This window comes from Cuculus canorus, chromosome 14 (genome assembly GCF_017976375.1).
Source record: "Cuculus canorus isolate bCucCan1 chromosome 14, bCucCan1.pri, whole genome shotgun sequence".
In the NCBI taxonomy this organism is placed as follows: domain Eukaryota; kingdom Metazoa; phylum Chordata; class Aves; order Cuculiformes; family Cuculidae; genus Cuculus; species Cuculus canorus.
The window spans coordinates 13,379,499-13,392,527 of record NC_071414.1 but is presented as its reverse complement, the minus strand read 5'-3'; positions in this window follow the sequence as shown (position 1 = coordinate 13,392,527).

Genomic DNA, 13,029 nt, shown 5'->3' with positions numbered 1-13,029 from the left:
CCATGCACCCCTCCATGCTCTGATGCCATTGATGCCCACCACCCTCCATGCACCCCTCCATGCTCTGATGCCCATTGATGCCCACTGATGCCCTCCATGCCCCTCCCCAGCCCCTGATGTCCTCCCCGGTCAGGTGCGCGGCGCGGGCAGCGGGCGGGGCTGCAGCGCCACCTGTTGGCGAAAAGTGGCAGCACCGGTGAGACGCTGAGGGAGGGCAACGCTCGTCAGGACAGTGCAGAGCTGGGGGGTAACGCGGGGCAATGCAGTGCATGAATCATAGGATCACCAGGCTGGAAAAGACCTCTTGGATCATCGAGTGCAACCATTCCTATCTGCCACTAAACCATGTCCCTGAGCACCTCATCCACCCGTCTTTTAAACACCTCCAGGGATGGTGATTCCACCCCCTCCCTGGGCAGACTCTGCCAGTGCCCCATAACACTTCCTGTGAAAATGTTTTCCTGATATCCAGCCTGACCCTCCCTGGCGCAGCTTGAGGCCATTCCCCCTTGTCCTGTCCCCTGACACTTGGGAGAAGAGCCCAGCTCCCTCCTCTCCACAACCTCATTTAAGGTAGTTGTAGAGAGCAATAAGGTCTCCCCTCAGCATCCTCTTCTCCAGGCTAAACAACCCCAGTTCCCTCAGCCGCTCCTCATAAGACTTGTTCTCCAACCCCCTCACCAGCTTCGTTGCTCCAGAGCCTCAACATCTTTCTTGGAGCGTGGGGATCCATGGTGGTGAAATGCATGGCAGGGCAATGCAGGGCAATGCACATCAGGACAGTGCAGCACTGGGGATGCAATGCGGTGCAGGGCAGTGCTAGAGTGCAGGGCAGTGCTAGGGTGTAGGGCAGTGCTAGGGTGCAGGGCAGTGCTGGGGTGTAGGGCAGTGCTGGGGTGCAGGGCAGTGCTGGGGTGCAGGGCAGGGCCGGGTAATGCGTAGCGGTGCAGTGCAGGACAACACACATCAGGACAGTGCAGCACTGGGGTGCTGCACCATGAGACATCTCTGCAGGGGGGTTGGAAATGAATGATCTTCAAGGTCCCTTCCGACTCAAACTATTCTGTGATTCTATGAAAACACAAAGGAGTACTGCAGGATGCACGTGCTGCAGGAACCTCCTGACTACGGTGACCATCACCAACTGGCACTTTGCCCAGCAGCATCCCTGGGCAAGGGGTGACCCAGGGTGGTCTGTACAGCCCATCCAGGAGGGATGCAGTGGGACAAGCCCTGAGCAAAGCCATTAGCCACAGTCCGCATGTGCCACCCCCTGGACACTCAGCGTAAACGACTGGAAGCCCCCAGATGCCTCGGCAGAAACCTTGAGGAATGGCTGCCTTTGGAGTTTGCCAGGTGTTTGGAACCTCTAGGATGCATTTCCCAGTGTGGCAGGACCCGGAGAATCACCAGGGCTCAGAGACAGACCCCTGGACAAAGGGAGCCGATTTAACCGCTTTGCCCCACAGCCCCACCAGGCTCGGCACAGCCTCCCACATGGGCTCTCACTGCTTTGGTGGAGGTTGAGCTCTCCTGTCCCTGAGGAATACAGGGTGCCACAGGAAGCTGTGGGTTTTAGAAACTATTCCAGTAAATTCTTCCCAAATTTGCAAAAAAGCAAAAAAAACCCACAAACTTCTGGACTTCTTTACCGTCAGATTTCTGCCAGCCCACCTGTCCCGGGTGTAATTTAGGTTGGTGACAGCTGGGGGTCTATGGAACTGAGATTTAGGAAACAGTGGGAAGAAATTGGCCCTCACCTGCCCCGAGAGCAGAGGATATAGAAACAAAAAATCCTTTAGGAATTCATTGAAAATGGGGTTTTATATGAATTTGTTGCATATGTACATATTTGTGTCTATATGTACAAAAAGGCTACTCCTCTTGCAGAAGCATTACTGTTTTACCCGACACCGGTGCCGTAGGATACAGTCTCTGGGAGCTGAGATACTATCTCAGGGACTAGCTGGCAGTCCCAGCCAGAGCCAGGGCGTATCAACCCGTACTGTGCTGAGGACACCTTGCAAACATCTCGATGTGTTCCTGACACTGATTTCTGGGCTGAAGCCTGGCAGGGGGAGGCTCCCCTCAGGCAGCTGCCTGTCAGCCCATCTTTCCCCCTGCCCCAGGCTGGCTGTTTTTCAGACAAATCCTCTGTCCCCACAGGTCAAACTCCTCCTTTTCTAAAGAGGAAAAGGGTTTGTTTTAAAGTTTTTAGGTGAAAGAAAGATTCCCCCAGCTGAGAAAGTCCACGTTCTGGACTTCCCCCTGTGCTGGACATGGTCAGTCCCAGCTGGCCAGGCAGCGGATGGAAGAAAACCTGGGCTCTGCGCCTCTGCTCACTGTGCTCTCCTGCTCCCATGCCTGGCCTGGAAGAAGCCAGCAACAGCATTTCCTTCCAAACTGATTTTCCATGTGGGGCAAGCGTTTTTTTCTCTTGCTGTGCTGTGCCCTGGCTCCTTCCCTGGCAGGAAAGGGGCAGCACATGGGCACATTCATGCCAGCCCTGGGCTGCTCCCTGTCCCCAGCCATCCCAAAGCCACCAGCACGACCTCACCAGAGCTTCACAGGGCACACTGACAGTCCAAACATCTCCCTGCCACATCCTGGGGTTTCATCCCTTCCAGGAAAGATAAGCAGTTCCCACTGCATCAACCAGTAGTTTCTGGTCCCACAAGAGAGAGCCTTGTGGGTGGAAGAGAAGGGGAAATACCTGCCTAAAAAATAACACTCTCTGAGAAAATTAAAAACAAAACAAAACAAAAAAAAGCACAAGGCTGTGAGAGCCGTGAACAGGTTTCTGGTAGGTTTTGCATAGCACCTGCCCCGATGGCTGGGAGCACAGCCAAACCCCACTGGGATGCACGGCTGGTGGAGGCAGCCAGAGCTCTGCCTCAGCACCCGGCTCCAGGGCAGTGCTGGGAGGGGGCCGAGGACACCCCCTCTCCAGGTGCTCGGAGTCTGTTCACAGAGAAGAGTGATTTTGTTGAGTCACAAGTCGGGGCTTGGCAAGTATCCACTGCTGCACCACCAGGCAGATGGAGGCTTGAGACTGTGCCTCCTTGAACAAAACAGTGAGGGGGGAAAAGCCTATACCCTCTGGCGGGGAGTTGAGAGCATCTTCTCCACCTCACTGGGCTCCTCTAGCGCCCTGCTTGATTGAAAAAGCAAACAAAAAAACAGGGAGAGAGCAATATCTGCTTTGTGAGCACAGAGCCCTTGCTGTGGAACAGCTCCTGCGAGGAGAGTGGGCACAGGGATGGGGTCAAGCTGTTGCTGGAGGTGTAGTGGGGGCTGCAAAGCTGGGGTGACGCTCTGCTTCGATGGTCTATGATTTTAGGAAGCAAGCCTGGTCACAGGGGGCACACGAAGACTGCTGCAAGCAAGCAACAAGTCTTCAAGTCAGCAAGTGCCTCTGAGCAAGAGGGGAAGTGGTTGCAAACAGCCACAGATGCTGGTGCTGTAGGATCTGCAGCCCCTGGTGCTGAGCTGCCCCCAAATATCTCTCCTTTACTCCCTGGAGTCTCTTCTCCCTGGAAGCAGGGATGGGGAGATTTCTCCTACAGGGGCACAGGGCAAGAAAGGGAGAACCAACACTGATCACCAGTTTCTGGAGGACCAGCCATGCAGGGAAGCCCACCACAACTGCACATAACTGCTGCAACAGCACCAACCATGCTGGGAAATTCTCCCTGCCGGAGGCAGCCCCCTCTTTCCTTTGCCAGCTCTGCCTCCTGGGTGCTGCATTATCTCCAGTTCTGGGGTCCTGGGTGCCTGTGTCACCCCACCCAGCCTGGTTTGCCAGAGATGCAGTTAAGAGCCGAGGCTGTTGTCTCCTGATTACAGACGTGGATGCTGGAGCTTTTATCGTGGGCAAAGCCCTGCTGGCTCATTCAGTCCCTTTGGCCGCTCCCAGGAGCCCTGTGCGTGAGGCCCAGGTGTGCTATCTCCCCTCTTCATATGAACCACACAACTCGCCTCTCTGAAAAGCAACACTGAGCAGGACAGGGTGCTGAAAGGAAAATGCCATTTGCGACTGCCTGAGGAACTAGTTCTTCCAGAGAAGGATGGATCCTGATTGTTCTCCTGCTGGTGGTGTGACCTCCTAACCACCAGCAGCTGCTCCTTGGCCGTGTCCAGCTCAGGAGCTGGCTCCAAGCCCTGTCCTGTCTCTGGGAGTGAGATGAAGGGGCAGGATCGCTCTCCAGCAGCCAGCAGACCTTCAAAATGGGCTGAAAATGATTATGCAGTGTGTTAGAAAATATTTAAATGTGATCATTCAACCTCATTGCAATTCCCCTGGGGGTTTTCCTGGTGTTTAGGCTATCCCACAACCAAGTAGGTCACTACAGGAGTTATACAGAGAACAGCTTCACTGGGCAAAGCATCCAAAGCAGCAGCACTTGGGGAAGCTCCACAGGAGGATCTTCCACTGCTCTGTGAAAGGACAATGCTATCCCAACTAGTTCCCAAACTGCTGATGGGGCCCGTGCATGCATCTCCAGGTCCCCTGCTTGGAAAGGGGACAATATGGAAGTGTTTTGTCCCCCAGAAAGCATTGGTGAGGGGAAGACAGGCTGAAGAGCCTTGGCAGGAAGTATCCATGTTTGAAGATGAAGCAGTTGATGTGCCCAGGTGCCCTGCAGTTAGTGTGAGCTCCAGCAGCTCAATGCTCCAGCCTCCGCCAATATTATCAGCAACCCCAATGCGGTCTCGCCGTGCGCAGGAAGGCAGGAGGTACCTCAACGAAGCTAACTAGAGTAAATTATTAAATTAACAACTAAGGCAGTACGGCTGCAGAAACAACCAGTGCTGGCGCAGGAATTGCAGCGCCATGCAGAGCGGGATGGTTCATGCCTGCCGGAGGGAGCGTGCCAGGAAAAACTGCCTTGGGACCTGCTGGGAAGAGGAATTGGGGAGCTGGTGATCTGGCAGGTGCAGGAGGAGATGGATGTGTGCAGAAGCACTGATGCTGCCCTGGGTTTTCCTCTCTAGTGGCCCTGTTGCAGCAGGCAGGAAAGTCAAAAGAGCCTCTAATGTGGCTTTTGTCCTTCTCTCATGTTTTACTGAGGAGACCTCATGTCCCATCAGTGTTAACCATGCCCAGCTGATCCGTGGGCTCCAGCTGTTGTCTCACTCCAGGCTCTGAGCCACCACCACGTGCTCCTCCCCACTCAGATAAACTGCGGAGATGTTTTGGTTTGGCACAAGCTTTGGTTTTGCATCTTTAGGAGAGGAATTACAAAACAATAAGATAAGGCTCTAGACTGGAAGCAAACTCGAAAGAAAAAAACCCTGTTTCAAATGTAAAGAGGTCTCCCTTGCCTGGCAGACTTGTGGGGCAATCTTGGTTTAGGACATAAATCACTGTCAAGGGTCTCTGGAGAGCTGGAAAGCCCTTGGTGCTGCCTTGGGGTGGTCCTGTGCTGACCTTGTGCTGTTTCTGCTGAAACAGAGACGAGATTTTGCTGTGGGAACAGGAGCTTAGCAGTAACTTGCAGTGGTGGAAAGGGGCAATATGTGTTTTTCCTTCTGCTTTTTCTTTTCTGAGGATGGAGAAGACATGAAAGATGTCTCTCTCTGAAGAGGATGAGCTCCTGTCTGGCTCCTGTTGTTTCTTCTCTGAAGTCCTGGCCGTGCTTGCTGTCAGGTGAAAATGCGTTTAGGAGCGAACAGGTTGGTTAAGAAGCAGGAAAATCAAACAGATTGAAACACAGGTGAGAAATCCTGGCTCTGGCTGTATACAGCTTCATGTTACATTTATTTCACTCATGATTTAACTTCAAAGTCTAACAACCAGCTTGGCAGAAGGTCAGACTCCCTTACAGGTCAGCACCGTCCCTTTCACCAGATGAGCAAAAGTCCTTATATCACTGCGAAACTAGGCAGCCAAAATATAGCAAAACCCACCTGCAAATTCTGCCTTTGTGGATTGAGGTTCTTTTCACCCGATGTGGCTGGAGCTGGTCACTATCTGTCACTACTGGAACCAACTCCATCAACTAGCATCACCAGGACTACTTCATTTGGTTAATATAATTGATATTGCTTGATATAATTGTAAAAATGAATCCATCGGTGCAGAACACAGCCACTCCATTCCCAGCTCCGCAATTAAACTTCCCATCTCACATTAATTTCCCCTGACAGTGTTGGAGGCAGAGAATGTCTCAGGTCCCTGAGGTGGGTCTCTCTTTCCCTCATTGCTTGCTTGGCTGTCAAGAACCTCTGGAGCTAGTTGGGGAAGCACAGGGGCGGAAGAGGCAAGGGCAAGAATAAAGTCATAAAATAAGGCCTCTTGCAGTCTGGGTTCTTGGGCCACTGGCTCTCCGTGGGCGGTGGGTTTGGGATCCTTCTGGATGCTTTACAGGAGTGTGTCCATGAGCATCCCGTAGTCTTGCTTGCCCCCTGGGGCTGGCAAAGCAGACATGCTATATTCTGGGGTTAATTAGAGATACTCTGATTGATGTCTTTGCAGCTGCTGATCTTTATAAGCCTTTCCTACAACAACAGCTTTGGATGACTTTTTTAAACCACTGATGGAGCAATTCTTTTCTATTTCTCCCATCTCCAGGAAAAGACGAGGTTCTCCAGCTTTCCTGAGGGACACTACAAAGCCAGGGAGCTCCCTACAACCTTCCAGGCACTACAGCATTATCTAGCATCCCCAGTCCAGGTCTCTGCAGGGAGAGGAGCGAGGGGATGGGGATGTTCCCCTTGCCATTCTGCGGTTCCAATCCCTGTCACCCCTCTGGCTGCTCAGCCGAAGCTGTCACGGACACTGCACATCCACCCCTCCACAACCCATTCCCATCCCCAGTGACCTCCCTGTGCACAAAGCACGAACATGAGCCCTTTTAGCTGCCATGTTTGTATACACAGGTCTGTTGCTGACACAGATCTCTTAATCCCCCCGCCTGTGTCCCACAGACCGTGCTTGTACAACGGTGGCCACGGCTGGGTGCTGGCACTGCACTTTACTGAAGCCCATTTTACCTCTGACTCACTGATCAGCTGCTGACTGGGTGTTACTGGGAGGCTGCGACAGGCTCGGTGGCAGTGTCGGTGTCCTGGTGAGGGGAACTGTCCCCAGCTTGGTTTGGTGGCACCAAGACAGGCTGGCAGGGGGTAGAACAGTGTGTGCTGCTCTATGCTTTGACACTGCTTTGCTTCCAGTTTATCTTCTCTCCCACTTCATGGGCCATCAGCTCAGAGATGGAGGTGGCTCAGCTCATGATTCAGCAGGCTGATGTTTCCTTTGCACTAGCAAAATATTTGGGAAAGCAAACACAAAGCTGGCGAGGCTGGGTGGGAGTTACAGCCACAGAGCTGGCTCACTGCAGGGCACAAGTGCATAGGAGGGGATGTCCAAAGCAGGCTGGATCCATGGACCCCCTCCTGTGCCTTGGCTGCTGGGTGCACTGGGAGAGCGGTGCTGGCTGCTGGGGGACTATTTGTGTAGGATAGAGCTCTCCCCAAGAGACAGTGTGGGCAGGAAAGCCACAAAAACCAGCTCAGCACAAAAGCCTTCCTGCTACAGGAGCAGGAACAGGAGCAGAAAAGTGCCCGGTAGTGGAAGAAGTGCTCCCGGGGTCCTTTGTCGCAGACAGGGTGATGGCTGGTGCTCAGAGCAGGCAGCCAGGCTGGAATGGGGAGGCGGTAGGAATGGTTGGACTCGATGATCCAAGAGGTCTTTTCCAACCTGGTGGTTCTATGAGTCTATGAACGTGTGTGTGCAGCCCCTCAACTGTGGGTGTCAGGAGTCGCCTAAATGCCCAGGCAACTCGGCCCTACCATTCAGGATTGGCTCCTGACGGGGTTTCCTGCCCGGTTCCTCCTCCTCTGGTAGCCCTGTGATGCCCACTGTAGCCTGGGCTGCTTGTGCCTGATGCCAGAGTCCCAAAAGTGCGTAGAAAAGCATTGTGGTAGGACGCCCGGTGCCTTCAAAAGTTGAGGAAGAGAACAGCACCCATTGGATCCACACGTATCAGTGCAGTGCATGTATCCTAGCGTGCCGTCTGCCAGAGAAACACTCATTTTGCGATGCAATTGTGCTGTGGCTCAGGGTAAGATTTGAATGGCAAAGCCTAGGGCTTTGCTTTGACTGCAGAGGGGTAAAACAATATTTAAATAACTGCCAGCCACTGAAAGGAGCGGGATTCCCATGGGAAAAGAGAGAATTTGCGGCCATGCGTGGCTGATGGTTTTATCACGAATGTAGAACCTGCGAAGGGAGTGAACGAAGCCGCTGGGAGCTGCCTCTGATTTAGTATTTCATAACTTTGGTGGCTGACTCTGAGCCTTTTGGCTGTTAATTATCCTTAGGTGCTTAGAGGAAAGTATCCTAGCAATTCCACCTGTAAATCTTATTGATTCTCTCCTTGAGACTTTGGGAGCTTTTAGGGCACCTGCAACAAGCTGCAATCACTTGAATTAATTGAACTTCATGGAGCAGCTGCTGGCTGGTGCCTCTCTGCACATTAGGCACGAGGCAGAAAGATGTACTTCCCCAGTGAGCTCTGGCACAAGGTGCTGATGGCAGAAAAACACAGACTACCGGGACTCGCAGCATACTGCCAGCATACTTCGTTTCTCCGTGGGAATGGCACATCCCTGGCTGGACTGAGCCACAGGCCTCCAGGGCTGCGGTGGGCAGTTGGGACCTGGGAGGGATGCAGGATGTCTCATCTAAAGCATAAAGGGCTTAAGGCATTTTGAAGAAGGATGCTAGAGCATCTACACCTCTTTGTAAAAGTGTCTGAAATGTTTTTGCTGATATTTCTGATGGCAGAGGGGTGGCATGAAGGGTAAATATTCATCAAAGAAAATATCAGCCTCAGTGGTCAACTTATGCTGTGTTTTCATGAGCGCCTGGAAACTGAAATGATCTAGGAGACACTTTAAGAGACCTTGGGCTAATGTATCTCCTGCAAAATAAACAAAGTGGGAAATTCTGGTCTAGAGGAGGTATTGCTTTCTACAGCCAATGTCATCAATAACTAGGAAATGGTGGGAGTCAGAATTTTTCTCGAGCAGATAAGGTTGGTTATTAGTTTTGGTAGAGTCCTACAAGAAAAGTGGCTTTTGGAGGAAAAACTTGTGATTACAAAAGCAGTTCTGTATCATTAGATATTTCCCCCCTCCAATCCATTGATTAAAAACTCGCAAAAACTGCATAGCAAACTTAAGACTTTAAATTACAGGATATTTACTCTCATTTAAATTGAACTTTTTAATAGGAATATCCATGTGGTGCAATCTTTGACACTAATATGTTTGCGGCACCACTTCTTAATGGGCAGAAGATGAGTGGAAGAGGCGAGGGGCCAGCGGTCCTGCAGAGCTGATGGGAGCTGATGTCTACCCCACGCATGGCATGAGTGGCAGCGCAGTGCCTACAGCCAGGCTGCAACATCAAACTGCCGAGCTTGAGACCCTGGGCTGTGGAATCCTGCTAAGTGAAAGCACTTTTTAATGGGGATGTAATGGAACTCATTAGCGTCTGCTGTTTTATTACGTAGGTTGAAAATTACTTACTAGTATGAATGCATTCCCTCTTCATGCTGATCGCTCATATGCTTTGCCAGAAGGGTCCAAACCCGTTTATCTTGGAGCCAGGTAGTATCTTTCATTTCTCCAGATCACACGGCTGCAGACAGAAAAAGCCTATGGGACTGTCCATGAACACTTGGTGTACTCTCATCCCCTTACCCCGGCAGGAGAAGTGAAGAGTTTGCTGCTCTGACTGCATGTCATGTTTTTGTGCACGGCTCCTCTTCCCAGAACAGGGGTGTGAGCTCTGGGCTTAAAAACCCTGAGCAGGGAGAGGTTAAAAGCTGGGTTAAAGAAGGTTGGAGGAGGTATCTCCAGCAGAAACGTGCAGGAATGGGTGCTTTCTTCTGGTTCTGAGCTAAAGCAGGTTGAAATGTTGGTATTTGGGATAGTAGAAGAAAATGTTTGGGCAGTTTCTTTTGTAAGACTTTTGTAATGGTGACAATGTGCAACTAAGAGGAGTCTGCTGGGGTTAGGAGGCACCTGCCAAGGCAGGGTGCCAGGCACTTGTTGGCAGCAAAACCGTCAGTTTTCCTGAAATTGCAGATGCTCAGTCATGTCTTAGGGCTGTACCTGGTAGCCTGGAGACTTGGGAATAGTTCTGCACCAGCGTGCCACCCTCTAATGTTTGTCTTTTTAAAATGAGCTCTGGGTGCCCTTTGAACAGCTTCTCCCCCGTGGATGCCAGAGGTAGCCCTGCCATTTGGTCAGTCACGCTGCACCTTGAGTGTGTTGTCCCTGACAGGATTCCTGTCTGAGCAGTAGCCACAACACAAATAAGTCAAAGCATTTGACTCAGGTTGGGAATTTTGAGCTTTTCTGGTCAAAATCCCCTTTCTCTTTGGCGAAGTGTTAAAGGTGTCTGAGCCTTAATATTCTACTCTTCACATGTAAAGCTTAGGCTTGTGTCTACCCACCTCACCAGGGAACAGCATGACCGGGTACTGGCTGGCCGTGAGCAAGCTGATCAAAACGTGCTGGGGAATGAAAAGATTCCCTTAGGAAGCTCACTCCTGGTTTGATCTGACTGTGAGGTCGCACAGACCCCTAATGCAAGGAAAAGAGAGGTGGCTGAGAGTGCGCTGCAGCCCCGGATGGGCGTTCGGTCCTTGGGACTAGCTTAGAGCTAAAGTAAAACAGTAGGACACGCATGTAATGGTGATCCCTGGCCCCCAGTGCCTGGCAGGCGCTGCTACTTGCTGATGCAGCTGCTGTCATTGTAAGACCTGCGTTGCTTAGCTGGCCTCAGCTCTGGTTATCACGTTGCTGCTGGTGGTAATGAGGGTGGAAAAGATATTTCTTTTTTTTTTTTTTTCAATGTTAGTTATTTACAAACACAACCTGCTGAGGAGAATAATATTCCAGGTTTGGCCACAAATGCCCCAGGGGTATTGATATCTCCTTAAATACCAGTCAGTTCAGAAACTTATCACAAAAGTGTTTGCTTGAAGTACGTTAGCTAAAAGTTTGAACGCATCAGTAGCTCTGTGTACATCAGCCACCCTGCTGGCTCTATAGCATCCTTCTTTGGGATCTATGAGGACTAGGGGGAAAATGCCTTGGGCTGAAGGGGAACAGCTCAGCCTGCTCCCCTTGGGTCACAACATGGAGCTTGTGTGAATATAGACAAAATTAGGTGAGTGGAACCTGGGAAAGGGGTGGACCTACCACCCAAACAGGATGGAGGGGGTAAGGGGTATGTTGGTCACCTTGGCCGTGCTGTGCTTCTCCCCCACCGCCACCCCTTGCTCCAGACCACTGAATTAAAGCTATTCCCAAAGGGAGAGTCAGGACCCCAGGTGAGGTCGCCAGACCAGCAGAAAAGAAATTGGGGATATTGAGGTCCAAGCAAGACACAGAGGTGCTCCAAGAGATTAATGGCCACCATCAAAGCATCTTTAAACCTCCGGGCCAGCATTAAAGCAGCCAGGCATCTGTGATAAATATGCAAGCCACGCGTCAGTCAGGGAGAAATAAGTAAGCTGTTGTACATGGAGCAAAGGAGGTGGGGAGCTCTTGCCCAAATCACTGCTCAGCGGAGGAGTTTATCCGGAGACTGCTTCCTCAGAGCCTGCACAGTGCTGGCACAGGGAAGGGCAGCAGCACACGGAGCCACTTGGCACGACCCAGGCAGGCACCGGGACACATCTAGGGTGAAGGGTGAGGCATAGAAGCAGCTTGGGGATGATTGTTAAGTGCTTTTGTTGAATTTGGAGAAACAGAACTGAGTTTGTTACTGGTGAACTGTGCTGCAGAAATGACGTTGCTTCTTGGCTGTTTCTCAGCAAGTCCCTGGAGCCGAAGAGCAGAATATGCCAGTGCTGTGTATGGTGGGCAGAGCAGGGAAAGATGGGTCTGGCAGACGTAGGAAACACAAATGAAAGAGTGGGCTGTGTAGAACTTGCTAGATGTGACCAGTGTGTTCACACCAGCTGGAGCTGGTGCGATTTCAGCTTCCCTTCTCGTGAAGGATGGGTGTGTGAGACCAGCCAAGACTATTTGCCCTGTGAGTGATGGAGAAAGGTTGCACGGACACTTCCTTTTCTCCCCCCTCACGTATGCCTTTATTTTCTAACATCTAAAACTCTGCTGAAGTTTAGCCTGGCCGGCCGCTGAGCAAGCATGGATACTGAGAGTCACCCAGCTCTCTCCTGTCTGGCAGCTCTGGAGCCAGTTTGGCTCTCGGCCACTGCAGGCTCCTTCCCACTCACGTGGCAGGCAGAGCAGTGTCCCGAAGGAACACTGCGCAGGAACGCTGTGCCCCAGCTGAGGGACAGGACAGTTACCACTCTGGGAGACACGTTCCTTGGCTGCAGCCACCTTCCTCGGCCAGCATCAGGCTGCGTTCCCCACCCAAGGACCTGCTACCAGAGGGGGTGAAGGTGCAAGCCTGGCTGGCAGGGAAGGCAGCCCAAATCGATGCAAGTTGTACAGCCCCTGAGCCGGGCTTGCAAGGAGCGCAGTGACCCCGTAGCAAATATGGGACTGTGAATGGAGCACAGGATGTGGCTTGTATTAATGCACCTCAGGTATCAGAGCAGCCCCTCTGGGAATTCAGCCAGGTAGCCAGGCCAGCAGCCGGCTCTTTTGGAGTTATATATAAACTTCCTTTTGGAATTTTACTGCCCAAATTCTGAAATGTATGTGGCATGTGGTACACACTAGTGGTCCCTGAGGCTGCAGCACAGGCTGGTGCTCTCTGAGCTAAGAGGCTGGGCACCGAGGGATGCAGACAGTCGAGATGGTCTCAGTGGAGCATCCCTGACAGCCTGAGGCTCCCTCTGTGAATCCTCCAGACCCTTGATGCTGTTACCCTTCTGAATGGAGTACTAAGGTCGTGTCTGCCTCTCACGCTCTTCTTTCCTCTGAACAGCTTTGCTGTGAAATCAGCTTTTCATCCTTCTCCACGCACAATCAGCTGGGATCTACATCTTCAGTGCCTCATCAGACCAGTGGGTCTCCTGCTGGCTGTGCACA